Raw genomic sequence first — 19,860 nt, forward strand, 5'->3', positions numbered from 1 at the left:
TAACACCAACTGCCAGACATGTAACTGAGATCAACTTCAACGTGAAATATTCACCTCATTTTTAACTTCAGATTTAAACACAGACGACACAAACCATATATGAGTGATCCCAAACAAGAGCAACATAAGAAATGCCCTACAGAGCCAGAACTAAATAAAAAAAACACATTTTTGATGTTTTAATTCACTAACTTTTGGCGTAGTTTGTTATGCAGAAGTTAGTAACAGAACAAATTGGTAGGTATAAGTAAGGTACTATTATACCCAAACCCTAAAAGACTGGCATTGATCTTGGGTCTAGGTGATTGCTGCAGACTATAAGACATGAAGAAATGATTAATATTGAATAGAAAAGCAGTGAGAAGCTTCTCTTTTGTCTGCAAAGATGAAGATCAGTGATTAAAAACTACTGGTAAAACTTATACCTTCAAAAACTAGGAAGATAGAAAGTGTACTCAATATACTAATAACTCTCACCAAGGAGCTATTAAAGCAGAAACTTGAAACTAGCTTATATTTCTAGACATTATAGCTATGGCTTCAAAGTAAAGATCAAATTTTGTGGCTATACAACCAATAGTTAAGTGTAAAGAGAGATTTATGTGAGTATATAGTAAACAGCTAGACAAAGAGATTCTAGGAATCTTAAAGGTTATTATCTCACAACAACCTGACATATAGCTCAAAGTTATCCTGTTTCCAAGGAGTGATTATCTATGCAACTTTTGGGACAAGGAGGAAATCGCAGTCTTCTTACGGAAGTTGTAACAGGCTTACCAGTCTAAGTGTTACATGGCAGGGAAAGGGGCACCACTAAACCCCTAAACCTGCCTGCTCTAAATAAGCTCTGCCATCAGACACATTAAGACAAAATATATAAGACTTTTAATGGAAAGGAACTTTAATACAATTAGAGTGCAATACAGAAAAGACAACGAAAATAATTTCTAAATCAAACACCCTAAGCTATCCACCCCTCATGGGTAAAAGTCTAACCAAAAGGGGTTGGCCCAAGCAAGGCCTGATAGCTCACCACAAGTCTAAAGCATCTTCTGGCGGGGACCCATGAGAAAGGGTAAGAAATGGCCAGACAAGTCTGGGAGCAAAAGAGCAAAATCAAAGTCAAGATAAATGCTGCCATAGGTATCCTTCTCCCCATGGATCTCTCACCCACATCTGTTTCAACCAGTCCAGGACAAAGAAGAAGCAAATGCAGTTTCTTCATACATCTCTCTGTTCCATGTGGCTTCCTCAGGTCACCTTCTGGCTCTCCACCCTGCTTCCTTCCTCTTCAGTCTCCTCTCCAGATTCCTCTCTTCTCTCCTCAGCTCCACTCTCCTTTTGTGTGGAGCAGGGAACCTAGAACTTCTTCTTTTCCTGGGGTTCACCTTATTACATAAGAAGCAGCAACGGTTCAAAATAAAAAGTCTCTGAAGCACCAAATTTCTGTGGTAAGGAAACAGACTGAGAATACTTTTTAGGAAAATAGTTGGACTAGGGTTATTAAGTTCCTATTACTATGTCTTATTCCTTACACTGGAAATATTGCTGAGTTTCATTATCATTATGGTGATTGTGATGGTCCTCATCCCATTTCTCTGCTTTTCATTGGATGTGTTCATTGTAATCATTTTGTCCCTGTCTTAATATTAAGTATTGAATGTATAGGATATGGATGACTTGTCTTTTTACTATTTAGGTCTTTAAGTTAAGAATGGCTATAGCTGAAAAGCTGCTTGTAAGGAGTCCAACCTCTCACCTAACCTGTTACAGAGAGTGATGCCATGATCAGATAAAATTGTTTGGCTAAGAGGGACTAAGAATATTTTGTATGTGAGACAAACAAGAGTTATTGGGTCTGCATGCTGTGTACTACATCAGATTATTTCAATAATGCTCTTTCTCCAAAATCACACTGTCTCTGTCCACATTCTTTTGAAATAAGACTTGAAAGCTCCTCTCATTAACAGTTTTTAAAAATCTAATTCTCTATCACTTAACCAAGGAATTAGAGAGCTTTATTATGTAAACTTGAAGTGTAGGTTTTGAGAGACCTTGCAAATTTTATTTTCAACTTTTGAAAAGTTCCTATCATGTGAACAAGCCAAACACAAGTTACTGAAGGATGAAAGCTGTTCCGATAAGAGAAGGATACCCCAGTTAACAGTCAGCACCAAATGCCCAATTGAACTGACTGTACCTGCATAATCAGTCCAGACAGAATCAATGGAAAGTCATTCAGTGACACTCAGATCAAATTGAAAAATCATGAGGAAATAAGTGATTGTCTTGATCATAAAGTTTGTTTTAGGAAGAAGGGGATGGTTTTTACGAGCATGGTAACTAATATCCCAACCTATCAGCTATAGCCAAAGTTAGTTAATTAGAACATGAAAGTAGACATTTACTCAGAACAAAGTGAGAAAAAATTTTAAAGATATGAAAAATGTGTGAATCATTTTTTTTGAGAAGCATAAACATGACAAGTAGTAATTCCAGAAAAAGATAGCGTAGGGAATGGTGGAGCAGAAACATACAACGAGAAAATGTTTGAGAAATAAGTTATAAGATCGCATTATGAACAAGAGTCTCAGTATCAGCAAAGTATGGACATTAAATTATCAGGAAATACTGACAACACTGTGTACCTGGTTTCAGTGAGATAGAAGATCATGATTATCATGATCAATATGATTCATCTGATCCTGAAAGCTCCGAAAACTCTGAAAGTGATTCAGAGTCAGAGAAAGAATCTTCTGAAGAACTCCAAGCTTACAGAGCATCTTGCCGAAGCACAGGATCCCCAAAACGAAACAAAAAAAAGATGCAAAAAAGAACTATAAAATGATGTTTTCTAAATTCAGTGGTTCAGAATGCCCCTGAACAGTCATTGTATTAAAAGTAAGCCTTATTGGCCTTCCTGGCAACATAGAGGTTAGTCTCAGTGCTATTAAATTAGTCCACAGGATGCAATAGACCCAACTGCTGCTCCCCTCAGCAATGTATTTCAGTAGATCTGTCTTTTGTGCTCCCCACTCTTTTCTCTGGTGAATCCTCTCACCCTTTCACCTCTGGCCTATACCTCAGCTATTGATGCATAAATAAATAAAAATATTTTTTTAAAAGTAAGGACTACTTACAGAGCACAGACTTTGTATTATAGTTTTAAAAAGGGTCTTTTAAATAACTACAGAGAGTTTGCTTTCAGATGTCATCAGTTACACTTTTATGGGCATGACTATAGCCATTTTTTAAAGAGCAAGAGTTATATAAGAAATAACTACAACAGTTATTTTCCTTAAAAAAAATTCCTTTCAAAAGATTGAGTAATAGGAAATTAATAAATCCAAACCTAGAACACACTATAGCAAGACTATAGCATGTAAGTAATAAAGAAAATACACTTGTGTATTTTCTTCAAGTGTATTACTGTACTAATAATAGCTTCAAGTTTAGTTGGAAAATAATTCAATTTAGCATTTTATATCTAACTAAACTTTCAAAAAAGTTCAAGTAAAATCAAAGAATTTTTCTGGTACACAAATATTGAGTTTACTACTCAGAATATCATGAAGTTAATATAACAAGTGTTTAATTATTATGTAAAATTAATCTAAAGGAAAGGCATGCAGAAAATGTAAGAATATCATTGTTTAAAGAAATAAAACATAATTTACCTTAATTAATAGCTAACAATATAATAAATAAACTTGACATTTCCAGGCCCTCCCTGGTGGTGCAGCAGGTTAACACACAACACTAAGAAGCTAAAACCACTTCATCATGAGTTCAATCTCCTGCCCCGGAGGTGACCCACATAGCAGAGCAGACCTGTCCTGACCTGTCCGCTGCTCCCTTTAACAGTGTACTTTATCAGTCAGCCTGTTCTGCTCCCCACTCTGTGTCTGGTGAATCCTCTCACCACCCCTGAACCTCTGTCCTGTATTCCAGTTCTGTAAGCATAAATAGATGCTTATTTGAAAAAAAAAATTGACATTTCCATGAAAATGTAAGTTTCATGATTTTATTTATTGTTGGACTGTTAGAGTCAGTGCAAAGAACATAGATAGGCTCAATAAGTATCACATAAAAATTTAGGTGCTTGTGTTAGAGAAGAAGATGAAAGTACTGAAAATCTAGAATTAGCAGGAAAAAATTAGCAATGTATTTATATAATAAAAAAATCTACTAAAAAATAAAGCATTACTTTTAGAGATCAATAGAAAGAAGGGAAAGATGAAAAAAGGAAGCTAAATAAAAACAATAAATTCAGATGGCAGCACTGAATTAAAATGTGTCATTAATACACATTAATGCAGATACTTTAAATTCACTTACTATATGATAGAACTAAATTGGCAGAATAAACAGCAGCCAGCTGTTTATTACTCACAAGAGATACAGCTAAAACAAGCACATAGAAAAGTTGAAAATAAAATATATAAAAGATTAGCATCCATTAAAAACAAAGCTAATATGATATAAGAGATTAGTATTGATAAAGCAGTACTTTATTATAGCAACCACTCACTTCTCATGCTTTGTACACTTCACTAGAAATGATGCAACCCGCCCTTTTTAGTAACTTGCCATTGGGCAATGGAGGAAATTAACTCTTATAGTGAATCAGAAAGTGCTTGGTAGTCTACCTCCTACCCCCAGGTATACCTTCAGCTAGCTGGTCTGTTTTTGGACTACAAAAAACACAGTTCCTTTGCCTCCAGTCAGGATTCACTCAAGTTTGCAATAACACCAAAGTATTCATAGTATCTTTTCCAGGTTTCCTCCACTTCTTGTTTCTGTTTCCTGCATACTCTTATTTGTTTGTTTGTTTTCTTGGAGTATTTCTTAGTAAGTCATTTGTACTTGAATCTTGTGTAAGAATCTGTTTTAAGTACACAATGTTATTTTAAGAAATAACTGGAATCTGACTCATACCTAGGATGTGGGATGTTAGAAAAAGTATTGTGGCTAAACCACCAAAAAGAAAATGCCAGATAAACTACATACCATAATTTTTCTCGATTATATCAGAAACCTGAGGTCCTAGGACAATCAATTAACTTGGAATTCAAGGAAAGACAGATGGTACCCAAGTAGAGAACACACACACACACACACACACACACACACACACATTGAAATATACACAGCAGAATATAGTAAGATGTGACAAATGGATTTAAAAGAGTTTACTTTTTAAATTATTATTAATAATAGTTTATTTACATCATTTTGTGCCTTTTCCATCTCAGTTGTAATCCCTTGGGCTTCCCATCACCAAATCACCCATATGTGCCATCAACATAGTCCAGTGTACCCCTCCCCCACCCAACCACCGTTTTTTATCCTATTTCCCACTCCACCCCCGTAAAATGTTGTTCAGTATTATTATTATTTTTGCCCCTGGTCCTCTATGTTCCTCCTATGCATGAAACCATACGGTATTTTTGTTTTTCTTTCTGGCTTATTTCATTAAGCATGATCCCTTCCAGTTCCATCCATGTTGCTGCAAAAGGCATGAGTTTATCTTTTTTGATTGTTGAGTAATATTCCATTGTGTATTCCATGTCTTTTTAATCCAGCCATTTACTTTTGGGCATTTGGTTCGATTCCATGTCTCAGAAAGTGTTTACTTATGTTTTAAGAAATTGATAAAGTCTAAGTATGGACTAGAAGAGTACAGAACACCAAAGAGCCACAGATACCAGATGTGCATATTCTCCACATAACTCTACAGAGGCTCACAAAGGAGTGGGAGTGAAGTTGGGGTAGAAGAGATACCTTGTCATGGTTGTACAGGATTGGATAAGGAGGGCATTCACCATTACAGAAAAGGCATAGAGCCTGATTCAAAGTCTTCTCTATGGGACATAAACCTTAATTAAACTACAGGGCTGAGGACAAATCAAACTACTACTCCAGGTTACACTTTAAGATAAAGCTGGAAAAAGTATAAGAAAAAAAAACCACCATCTCTATCATTGAGATAAGAATAGGAAACTGTCCAGGGATGTCTCTAACCATTAGGACAAGTGCAGGAAATTCTCTCCCATACCAGACCCACTAAGGATTCATAGGAGATTTTGGCTTCTGTGAGCAGTGGGGTAGGCTCACTAAATAAATTCCATCCTCAAGACTGAGCCTGCATAAACTGAATCTAGATCAAAATAAGAGAAAAACCCATTGTCCTTAAAACCAGAATCACAAACTTCAAATAGAAGGTACTAGCAGTCTACCACTGGGGAGAGCAATAATACATCAGGTGAAAAAGTAACAAGGAAGGCTAAAAACTGAGGGTGAATAGGAACAATAGGAAAAACTCTGGCAAACCAGTTTTTACCTTAAACTATCAGTAGAAGAATTTGAAGCTGAAGATACACTGATAATAATCATACTAACAACACAACTATTTAAAGTCAACACAAGTTAACGCCATGCTAATAGATTTGTTAAAAATCAAAAATGTTAAAGAGCTCGGTATGCACCATACTGCCTTTGATGTCCAGAATTCAATTTCAGAAATTGCAATCACACAAAAAAATAAAAAGAAACTGCCAGAACAAGTTCATCAAATGACACTAAGACACCAAGATTGAAATTATCTGGCAGTAAATTTAAAACAAATATGAGATTAGTTCAAAAGTCAGACTTCTTTATCTTCAAGCTGGTTTTTTTTTTAAGTGTCGGCTCTTTCTTGTGCAGATTAAATGGGATAATGCAGATTAAAAGTGCATAAATACTGTAATTCCTGACAGAGTCAGGATCTAGTTAATGAAGGCAGTTCTGGTCACTTTTACCTTGGATACTTAATAAAATGGACCAAGTTCACCACCTCCTTGCTTCTAGTGCTCAGCAACGGGTTTTTAATCAGGAAGGGATGATAAAATGTCATTGAGTTTCTTTCTTCACTTCAGTAAAAACCTGGCAATTAGTATAACTCCAATTCTCTATTCAATATTGTAAGATTTCTTCTTACAGAAAAATGCCAGCATTTTATATTCTCTATCTATGTTGTTATCATGGAATGAAATTTTCAATTTTATGCTTTTTACTTCTGTTTGTCCCTATTATAAAATCAAATAGGCTAGCTAGCATCAAAATCAATTTATCAATTTTGAATCATCCATCTTTGCCCTCAAATTGTATTGGTTTTAACAGGAAAACTTGATGAAAAGTCAATATTTACATACTAATCAGTGATATCAAATTTCAGGATGATCATTCAAACTCATGATTAGCATCCAATATGAAGAACCTGGCTCATAGTTATAAGATCAACTTTCTTCAGCCAGTCTTCACAGTTTAAGGTTCCCTTTTTTTATATTCTTTGAGTTATTTCTCTTGTTAGAGTCAAGGCCTTCATATACACTCTTCAATTAATAAAATAGAATTTAAGCAAAAAAACCCACTTCCGCCTGTTTAATTATATATTCTCCTTTAACTGTCCTTAGTAGTTGTAACAAGACTATATTTATGTATGACTATCATTGGCCAGCTACTCATGATCTGCAGAGATATGAAGTGTCTCTAACATATGGCAACTTCACGGCTGCCATATGCTATGACTTTCAAAAATCATTTATCAAAATTAAAGTTGTAGACAATTACAATGTAAAGTTAACTCTATTAGGTATCTTTACTTTCTCTAGCTTCCCTGTGTGTGATACCTACAATCAAAATCTTGTCAGCAAATTGTACTGTCACGGAGGATTTATGCACGTGTACTCTCACTATCTACTTCACCATGGTTTCCTTATTAAATTAGGATTTCTTTTTAATAGAAGACACATCTCAAGAAGGTTAACTCCAGAACTACTGATATTAGTAGTTTATTCTCTTAATTTAGAGAGAATAATTGACCTTCTATATTACTGGTAAAACAGAATTGCAAACACAGGGAATGTTATTTTAGTCTACCCTTATGAACATTCTACTGTACTGCTCTTACATTATTTTCTAGGAAATCTGTGTCACTAACTTGATAACTGTGGTAGTCATTGTTAACTACTAGAAGACTCCCTCACATAGGGATAAAAGCAGCATAGACCAGAGAATCACTGCAACAATTAAATGAATTACTATGTAAAAATATAGACAACAGGCCCTCCCTGGTGGCGCAGCGGGTTAAAGCACTGCACTGAGAAACTAAAGCCACTTCCGCATGAGTTCGATCCCCGCCTGCCCCGGAGGTGACCACATGGCGTGGCAGACCTCTCCTGACCCGCCCGCTGCTCCCCTCAGCAGTGTACTTCATTGATCTGCCTGTTCTGCTCCCCACTCTGTCTCTGGTGAATCCTCTCACCCTCCGCATCTCTGGCCTGTACCCCAAATCTGTATGAATAAAAAAAAAATATATAGACAACAGAGTTTGACACCTAAGAACTAAAAAAGTGTTGGATAAAATAAGTGCTGCTACCTTAAAGTAGCTTAAAAATGTTAAGTGCAAATTATAATTAAAGTAATAATTGTTAGTGTGTGGCTGGAATAAATTAGAACAGTGACATCCCCTTGCAGTTGTATGATCACAAGGTGGAACGCACACAGCTACTAAAATTCTTTTCCAAAGAAAACACACTCAAAATTCAATGACATTAATTATGATAACTATTATTTATTGGGCACTCAGTACATTCTAGGCTCTATTCTAAATACACATGTATTAATTCTAATTAGTGGAATAACCATATGGAATAAGTACTACTATTGTCCCCATTTACAGATGAGCAAACTGAGGCACAGAAACATAACTTGCATAAATTCACATAGCTAATAACTGAAAGAAAACAGATAAAATAATTTACCATGTTTTGAGCATGTATTAGTTTAGTCAGCCTCCACTCTTCCTTTAACACAAAGTGGTATAGTTCTAATTAGATAAGTAAAGAATATACAGTGGGAAAAGATACATCACTCCTCAATGTCTGGTACTAATCACCTACAAATGAATAGTTCTACTGAAAGCTATCACATTCATAAAGGAATAAATCTTAGCTCCTCTTCAGTCTCAGTGCAAAGAGATTGCTGTTGGCACTGATGTTTCCCCTGGGTATGAGACAGATGAGAATTTTCACCACAGTGAAGTTAAGGAAGTAGAAATATAATCAGTAAAAGTAAGACATCTTACTTATGAAGTATTAGTATTATCTATATTGTCTGTGATGATCAGTGATTCATCGTGCATTTTAACAGGTATTTAATCATTTCCTCTCTCCTGGCTACCAAAATGTTTCTAAGTGCTTTTGCCTCTAGAGGTAAAGAGCTGCATGTTATGAGAGTGAAGAGGAAGCCCTGAAGGAATATATAGAGTTTAGACAATTATTCTCTAGACTAGCATGTAATTGCAAACCATAGTGACTGAATTCAGTTTTTTAAATGAATTTAATGGACTTGGCCAACAGTCTTTTTCTGCCTAAGGAAGATTTGTGGCAGGTATGTTAAAGTTGGGAAGAGCAATCTTGGAGTATAATCAGCTCTTTTCCAATTTAGGAGTCATATATACAGGCCATGGAGAGAATTTTGCCCTCTGGCTCCATGCTGTTTTTGCTGATACAATTTCTGATATACTTGTGCTAATCAATGGAATCAGGGAAAAACTGTGAGATAGAATGATGAGCAGGACTTAGGAAGTCCGTTCTATAGAGAAAACAGAAGCATGTTGAAATGTAGACCAAACTCCTTACCCCAGGTGATAAAAAGAAACTCCTCCAATTTTTAGAAGGCATGAGGTAAAAGGCAAGTAGATGCTAGCAGAGAGCAGACACACAAGTTCACAGGACAGCACCCTAGAGTTTTTGCATGGATAAATGAAAAGCAGACCCCATGACATTGTCCTTTTCAGGACAATAGTTTAACAAATATTTCTTGCCAGCTCATAATAGGCATTGCTGATATACTGGTCAACTAGAAAGATAGTTTCCTTTCCCTTTAGAGGTGCTATCATAGACAGGAATAATTGCACAATTAGTTACAATTGTGATGAGCATATGAAGAAGTACAGTTCATAATGAGAAACCTTACTTTGTGTAGTGAAACAAAACGAAAGAAGACTTTTAGCTGAGGCTTCAACGATGAGTCATTTCAGCTTTCAACATAGGTATGGTGAGATGATATATAAAATTTCATGCTGAGAAAAAAGAAAATTGCCTTGACTGCTTACATATAAGGCTGAATTTATGATTTAATAAGTTAATTTATCTTTTCCCATCCAGAACCAGCTAAGGGTTCAGGAAGACAGAGTGATAATATTAGCTAATATGATTCATATGATTTTTATGTACCTCCAAAACACTAAACTCTTTATATTCAATAACTTTTTTAATCCAAGGTGTAGCTCTGTAAAGAAAATGCTATTTTTCTTTTCATTTTACACATGAGGAAACTAAAATGCATATAAATCATAGCCAGGAATTCAAATATAGGTGTCCCTGGAATACACCCAAAACTATTTCTGCAATTTCTTTCTACATTTGTTACAGGGACTCAAACAACAACAACAAAACAAAACCATAATACCTAGAAAAAGTAGAATAAGTTACCCTAGGAAAGAAGACTGTGTGGAGTAACATTCCTGTCCCTATTTATAATTTCTCTATGTGCTCAAAAACAATTACCAAGAAAAATTTAAAGGAAATTGTGGGGATTCTTCATATACCAAGACCAAAGGGGACCACAAATTACTCATAATGAAGATTTCCAAATCTGACTCAGGTTCTCCAGCAGAGTATCTGTTAGCTCAAAGTCCAATATACCTCATTTCCAGTAGAAAGGAAATTTGTCCAAGGTAAAATTGAAAATGATCTTTCTCAAAATGCAAACCATTTATCACAGGACATGACTAGTTTTTTCTTTGCAGACATATTTTGCAACATAATTCTCCAAGTTCCAAAGCTGTTTTCCTACTTGCAATAACGAAGTACTGGAGAGGAAATAAAGTTTCACACATATCAAAATATTTCAAATATAACAACATTCTACAAAATTTCAATAGAAAGAATGCTTCAAAATTCATTTAAAATATCATCAAATAATCATATAATACCGCCAAAGATTTAACTTAACTTCTTTTACATCACCCGATGACAAGACTCATCTTTCTCATTATAGGCTATTTAGTAAAAAGTAGCTCACAAATACATTCATTTTGTTGAGTTGTCAACTTTGTTTTAAAACTCATTTCAACTGCATAGGAATAAGATAATTTCTGCACCTTTTAGTAAGTCAAAAGAAAGGTAAAATAAATCAATATGTTTTTCAAATAAAAAATGTATGTCCTGGGCCCTCCCTTGTGGCGCAGCAGGTTAAAGCACCACACTGAGAATCTAAAGCCACTTCCCCATAAGTTCGATCCCCACCTGCCCCGGAGGTGACCACATGGCATGGCAGACCTCTTCTGACCCGCCCGCTGCTCCCCTCAGCAGTGTACTTCATCAGTCAGCCTGTTCTGCTCCCCACTCTGTCTGGTGAATCCTCTCACTGCCCCTGCACCTCTGGCCTGTACCCCATCTCTGTATGCATAAATAAATAAATCTTTAAAAAAAAATGTATGTCCTTATTGCTGAGAGAAGTAAAAAGATAATTTTTAAATATGCAATTGGGATATTAAACTTAACAGCTTTCTTTTTATTAATTTGATCTTTTTTTTTCTGTGTGGCATATAAAAGGTTAGGGTGTATTTTGTTTTGTTTTTCATTTTACTATGACTTCATAATAAACTCCCCGGACTTAGTTCCAAACTCTTTGGAAACTACAGATATGTTAATTGGTTCTTTTAATTCTTCTGAAAATGTAAATTTGATTGTATTGCTAACTATGGCCTTTTCTTTAAATATGAATCACTCTTTAACAAGTAAAGTCTACAAATAAAATCAGGCTTCAAGAGCCCTTTATAACAGGGGAATAAAAATCTGGCAAATTTTCCTTACTTACTACAACTAAAAAGTCAGTATTGAGTTGAGGAAATGAAATATTGTTTTGGAGAGTATAAATAGTTTTAATTTTAAATGAGATAATCATACATAGTCCCTTCAAATTTGGTGGAAACACATCTGGAAGCTTTCTTATGGTGGCTAAATGGATAGGAAAACAATTATTTTGAAATAGATTTACTCAAGTTAATATCCACACAAACCCACATATACACAAAGCCCTTCCATTTGTATACCTTAATAACATATAGGATTTCTCTCTAGCCATACTTTATATCATAACTTCTAAGCTTGACTTCCTTCAATATCAAGTATTCCTAGCTTCAGTGCCATGTTCCATTCCAAAATGAATCTCTCTTTACTAGAATCTTTTATTGTATTTATAAGAAATACTGTTTAATTGATTTTATCATTTCCCTTGTAATTAACTCTAAATCCTTACTAAAGATCCTTGAGAGCAAGAGCCAATTCACATACTTTTTAAAAAACTTCTAAAACAACTGTCATAGTGCCAAGTTCTTATCATCTTGTAAACTAATCAAGGTACACAAGAGTATAATTTATTGTGACTATATTCTGTGTAATATTCTCTCTCCAGAATGTTACTACTGCCTCCTTTTGAAGGACAAGTATAGAACTCTGAAAGAGAAACATATAATCCATCAAGACAATTATGATATTTCAAGTCTCTGCACAGAAAAGTAGTTCTGTTATCATAAACTGATATATTCTTTATGAAGTTTCTAATTGTGCAACATATTTGACAAGAAAATATAAAAAAATTTACATGATCTCAAATTTCAGTATTTTTTCACTTTAAAATAAGTCCAGTTCAAAGGACAGATCAACACAGTATTACACTTGGATGCCTTCTCTTCAGTGAGCAGAACCAGAAATGTTCCTTCAAGAAGATGTCTGCAGCCACAATTTAACTTTTCTATTAAACTGTTGACCATAACTTCATAGTATTTGTCCAAATGATCATTCACCTCATAAAAGAGGCATTTAAAAGAGTTTGTAATAAATTACAAACTTCATGGTAAATGTCACTGAGACATTGTTTACCATTGTTTCCTCCATTTTATTTTTTTATGAGCTACATTTATCATCATTGCTGCTTCCCAACAAATTTGTGCCAATTATTACTTTAAAGAAATAATTCTTCTTCAAAGACAGGTACCTTGAGATTAAATCAGCCACCATGGTTGGCTCAAAAAGACTTAAGTGGCCCTCCCTGGTGGCGCAGCGGGTTAAAGCACTGCACTGAGAATCTAAAGCCGCTTCCCCATGAGTTTGATTCCCGCCTGCCCCGGAGGAGATCCACCTGGCGTGGCAGACCTCTCCTGACTGGCCCGCTGCCCTCCTCAGCAGTGTACTTCATCGATCTGCCTGTTCTGCTCCCCACTCTGTCTCTGGTGAAGCCTCTCGCCACCCCTGAGCCTCTGGCCTGTACCCCAGTTCTGTATGCACAAATAAATAAATCTTTAAAAAAAACTTAAGTAGTTTAAATATATTTTTTTCTTTACTGAGATGTACATGATTAGAGAATAATAATTAGAATCTACATAGAATTAGGAATCACAAGGTTGAAAAAGTCAGAAACTTATTTGAAACTGATTAAGTAGGAGAAAAATGTGTAAGTACAGGAAGGGAAAGGATATATAAAAGACACTGGTTCAAGGAGCCAAGACAAACTGGATTTATTTCTCCCGTTCTCACCTACTTCTTTCTATACATTGCCTTTGTTCTCTTTGACTAGTACAGTACAAAAGAATAGCTGAGGCTCATTCTGAAACCATACTGGAAGGTTCTAATTTTAAGTGCTCTTACTGATGTTCTACAGATTAAAATTTTATTGTAACTCAGTGATGACTCAGTGATGACTAAGATGCTCTAGTAGCAGCACCCCTAAAAATCACAAGATTAACATTGGGATAGGGGTGAGTGAAAATTACATAGTAAAATAGCAAATAATAGATGATCACTGTCAGAATTTTTTAAAAAATTCTGAAATCAGTAATAAAAGAATATTTACCTATTGACATAAATGACAAATGACAATTTCATACTGGACTTAGTTATCTCAAAATTCTCTAATATAGAAATCAAGAATGAAAGAAAAGTGTGATGAGACTCATTTAAGCTTTCTGATTTTAAGTTATAAAGCCACTATCATAAAGGTTTTAAATATTTATATATTTAAATGGGTAACTTATAATTTGGTTTGTCTATTGAAAAACTTTAGGTGTCTCCTTTATAAAATTAAGTCTTCAAAAAGCTGCATATTCTGCATTAGTGAGTGATGTGGTATTTTTCTGGTGAGAAGACAACCTGGAAAACAGTGATGAAAATATACTAAAATAAGTTTAGTAAAGCATATATCTATTCACTTAAATAATGAGAAGCAAAAGTGGACTCTTATATAGGTAGTCACTTAGAAGAACAATAAAAAATTATCAAATCAAAGTTAGGAAAAAACAATATTCATTGTCATTGAGGTTTCATTTATTTCAAAATTATTTTTCTGTTAAGGTCATGACATTCTTTTTATTAAAGGATAATTGAACAATAGATTTTTATAATATTGGTGTAAAAATAAAGTATCTACTTATCATTATAAATATTTTTATCTTTCTATAACCAGAAAAATGCATACTTTCTCACAGGAATTTTCATCAATGTTTTCCAGGTTGTCTTCTTATCAGAAAAATACCACGTTGCTCACTAATGAAGATTATGCAGATTTTCAAAGATTTAATTTTATAAAGGAGACACTAAATGAGAGATTTTTTCCCCCATAAAATGCATTAAAACTAACCTTTCTTTGGAGAATTTAAATAGTCAGAAATATTGCTGAGTTCTTAATATATGCCAGCGGGAGACAGAGGGATGAATATGAAATAGTCAATAAAGGAATAAAGACAAGCATTGTTCAGAGAAATAGATTAATTGGACATTCTGCTTCAACAAGTTAGGAACCTTCCCCTTAGCAGTTAGAACTGTGTGTGACTCACAGATGGAGCAGCCAACATTAATTGCTGTGACTTTTCTAGTCTGTTCCTCTTAGGGTCCTAAGAACAGCACAGGGATATGCTCAATAGAAAGTGTAGATAGTGAGGCTTGTTGCTATATTCACCTATATCAAATAAACAATTACTATCACTCTTTAGTTTTTGTGTAACACACACATTATTAAGAGACTGGAGACCATAATAGTTAAAAATCAAAATCTGGGGGAGCCTGCCCCAATTGTACTAGAGTTAGGGAATTTTTCTAATCTCTAACCTCTCTAGATAGTCATTAGATACCTAAAGCTGGTTTTGAGAAATTTTTCTGTAAAGTATGAGCAAAGAAATTGGGCAGGACCTTGTAGGAATATTAAAATTAGCTAATATGTTTCCTTCTTTCTTTTCATTTTTAAAGTGAGAGACACCAGAGTATGTTTGCAAGATTAATGGAAATTATCCTATACAAAGGAAGAGAATGATAATATTGGTGAAGAGGAAAACTTCAGGAGAGAATTTCTGAAAAGGTACATAAGGCTGAAAAGTTCTGAAGCACAAATGAGAAAGGGGTTTGGTTTATAGGAAGAATAGGGTTCTTCCACCTGAATGTGGAGTATGGAAGGTTGAGGGGTTACGGGAGACATCAGCTTTATGATGACATCAGCTTTATGATAACATCAGCTTTATGATAACATCAGCTTTATGATGGGATGGTAAAGACATCAGCTTTATGATAACATCAGCTTTATGATAGGATGGTAAAGGGACTACCTTTAGCTGATAGTTATTATCTTCTTTTCAATTAAGTAGAAGACAGCTGTATCTTCTACAGAATGATAAAGAGGGTATAGGGGTTGTTTAGAAGAGAAAAGTATGGGGGAAAAATACAGGACAGGGTATCTCAAATTATCTCAGGTGATAGGCCCTTTATTTTTAATTTCCACTACACAAGGGCCAACATTTTTATAAAAAATGAAATACTAGAAATTTATTTTTCTTAAAGTCAGGCAAAATACAAACCAAGTCATTTTAACATTAGATTCAAGAGCTTGAAACTGAAGTGGAAATGTCAGGATGACCTGTTGATTACCTTAAGTTGGGACATAGCCTATAGAATAAAAGTTTTAGAAAACAACTAATAAGTGCCCTCAAGGCCACATGCACCCTAATTCATGCATTCCCAGCTGACTGTACCCCTTACTTTAGTCAATACTCTGTACCTAATTACTCCAGGCTCATACTTTAGGAAGAAATCTCCTCTGGGCCCACTGACATAAATAAAAAACTTCCTTCTCTCTGAGTGCTGCCTGGTTACCTAATCCTGCCATAAAAATATCTATTTGAAATTACTCTAAAAGTTTAAAAATATTTACTATGAATTTCTAAATATCACCTGCCATTAATCATGAAGTAGTAATTCACAAATAAGCATCGGTTTGTGGAATACACCTTAAGGAGAATGGATTTGGGAGAGAGAGACAAATACATAGTCAAATTTCCTGGCAGAGTTACACAAATGCTTAAGCTGTGTCATCATGAATTAATAGCGAAGTCAGTTATCCTGATTATATGATTTTTTTCTGTAATATTCACCTGTTTGGGGTGCAGACAGAAATAAACTGGATTACTGGATCCAAATTAGATAATTTGGACTGTTGCCAGAGGACATCAAAGGTCAAACAAAGTTGGTAAGGGCCTTTGAGAGGACAAAATAGACCATGGACTGTAAACCAAGTAATGAAGGAATTGAGGTGAGAATAGCAATGTTGAATAGGGAGAAAATATTTGGGTAAGTGGACCAGCAGTTTCAATGAGATTGAATAATATCAGTGGCAGGGGATTTAAGAAAGTGTTAAAATGGAGAGTGAGATATTTGAAATAATGTTTTCAGAGCTTTATGGCTAAGCAATGGCTAAGAATTCAAGATTTTTTAAGTTTTTGGGGAAAATACCATTGACTGCCTTATATCCAAGATGGATAAAGGGTCTTCCTCATGGAGGTAAAGTCATCAGGAATGACAATGGGAATGGGTGGAGAAATGAATTTTGAGTCAAGAAGTAAAGACTTCACTGAATGAAAGAAAATATTGAGAAGGGAAGCAATGATAATCAAATATCAACATGAGTGAAGATCGGGCAAAATAGAAGAAATGACCTGGAATTAGCAACATGTGAAGAAAAAGGAAACCAACTACTGCCTTGCCCGAGGCAAATGAAGCAGAGTATGAAAGCAAAATAAACCAGAACAATTTTTCATTCTGCAGAGAAAGCACGGTCCCCAGCAGCTTCATCAGAGAGTAAGAGCTCCAGAAGGCACAGGAAGGCTTTGTGCTTAACTGCACCAACATGGCACATTAAATTTAAATATCCTCACCGACTTTTTCTCAGTAGAGTCAAAGTTAAAGCTAAACAGTATTGCTATGTATCTTTTTAAGAAAAGGTCAATGTCATAATATGTGATATTATTTTTCTGCAATGAAATATTTTGATAGCAAATGCTCAGGTGCTAATAGAAATTTCTTTTTCTATATTGAGAACTGAATTTCAATAACCAAAGTAACTGAAAAGATTAATCACATAAATCATGGGAATTTTCTATACACTCAAATAAATGAAGAATTTATGCTATGTAATGTGATTTGTGGTGCTTATGCTGACAAAATGATGAGGAAAAGATTAAATCATTAGATTTTTCTGTTTGTTATTTTATTAATGTTTTTCATTAAGAATACATTATAGGCCCTCCCTGGTGGTGCAGCGGGTTAAAGCACAGCACTGAGAATCTAAAGCCACTTTCGCATGAGTTCGATTCCCGCCTGCCCCGGAGGTGACCACATGGCGCAGCAGACCTCTCCTGACCCTGCTGCTCCCCTCAGCAGTGTACTTTGTCGATCTGCCTGTTCTGTTCCCCACTCTGTCTCTGGTGAATCCTCTCGCTGCCCCTGAGCCTCTGGCCTGTACCCCAGTTCTGTATGCACAAATAAATAAATCTTTAAAAAAAAAAATACATTATATATGGCCCTCCCTGGTGGCGCAGCGAGTTAAAGCACAGCACTGAGAAGCTAAAGCCAGGTCCGCATGAGTTCGATCCCCGCCTGCCCGGGAGGTGACCACATGACGTGGCAGACCTCTCCTGAGCGGCCCGCTGCTCCCCTCATCAGTGTACTTCCTTGATCTGCCTGTTCTGCTCCCCACTCTGTCTCTGGTGAAGCCTCTCGCCACCCCTGAACCTCTGCCTGTACCCCAGTTCTGTATGTATAAATAAATAAATCTTTAAAAAAGAAAAAGAATACATTATATATTTTATTATTTTGATAATTCTCTATCAAACAATAGAAATAAGAGAATAATACATACTTATTTAAATGTTACTAGAGCTTTATAAATGTATCTATAAAATTAGTAGTTATGAATACCATGTCCAGCAAAAAAAGTGAAAATAATTTTCCAATTACAGGTTGGAGGTGTTACCTCAAATGTAAAGTGAGATAGTAAAATCATCAACTTATAAATTTATGTGATATTTAAATGAAATAGTTATTGTTATATACTGAAATTTCTATGTTGAAGCCCTAAACCCCAATGTGATAGTATTGGGGTTTTAGGGAGGTAAGTAGTTTTAGATGAGACCATGAAGGTGGGATCCCATGATGTGGTTAATATCTCATAACAAGGGGAAGAAAGTCCAGAACAGTAGTGTGTTCTCTCTCACTCCCCACCTCTCACATTCCACCCATGTGAGATTTCAGCAGAGGCCATTCTTCTAATGCCCAGGGGGAAAAGGTTGACTATTTTAAGATCAAAAAGAATCCCATCATCATCAGCCAAATTCATTAGCACTTTAATCTTGGGTTTGTTTCAGTCGTGTAATCTATAGTCTTATATCAGATGAAGCAGATTAAGACAGTCTAATAACAAATGCAGCCTTAACTACTGTGTTCACACACACACACACACACACAATACGTATATATATATATATATATAGACACACACATATATATATACATACATAGCAATAAAATGTCAATTACATGTTTATTATTGAATACAATTCCAAAACTTTAAAAAATATCATAACTCAAATTATTTGCAGAACAACATAGATTTCATTGAAGCCCACTGTTAGGTTATTCTAAGTACCTTGAATTTACTTTCAATGAAGAATCAAGTGTAAGTAGAGAAACAACTTCCAAATATCTTATTTACCTATTTAAGAAGAAGATAATTAATAGCCAGCAAGAATTGGTGAAAAATAACAGGAAATTAGAGCCACCAAATTTCATATAAATAGTGGATTCGCCTTGGGAATGTTACCTAATTCTCTGAGATTTTCTTTATTTCCTCCTCTGCATTATAAAGAGAGTGAACAAGAAAGTCTCTGAGGTCCCTTTAAATTATCCTAAACACTTAAATTATAAATAAGGAGGCATTAGACAGCTGTGGCTCTCTTGCCATGGTGGTGATATATGCACATCAGATCTAATTCTGTAAATGCATCAAAGTTATGAAAGCAAAATGCTAAGGACAACCAATCATAAATAATCAGTCAGGCTTTAAACTACAGCTAATCAACTTCTTTATTTTTCTTCCTTCATTTCTCTAGTCTCTCCTTGAGCACCAATTGGTGGGTCACATCTCACCACTACTGGCTTGGTACTATCCAATCCAAATGATATAAATAAATTCAAAGTACTTTAATTATGCTTTGGTGTAGTTTTTAACAGTTCAGTGTACCAAAATCCAAAGAGAAACTTTTGGACACTTGCAGATCTATGCATATAAAAATGGTGGACTATTTCATGACGACAGTAAAGTTCTGTTTCTCAGAATGAAGACTAATGAACAGCTTCTCCAAAAGACTGTTATATCTGTAGGCTACATCTGAGTGATGAATTTCTCTCTAAAGACCATAATATGCAGAAAATA

This window comes from Condylura cristata, unplaced genomic scaffold, assembly GCF_000260355.1.
Source record: "Condylura cristata isolate star-nosed mole 26May11 unplaced genomic scaffold, ConCri1.0 scaffold00001, whole genome shotgun sequence".
NCBI lineage: Eukaryota > Metazoa > Chordata > Mammalia > Eulipotyphla > Talpidae > Condylura > Condylura cristata.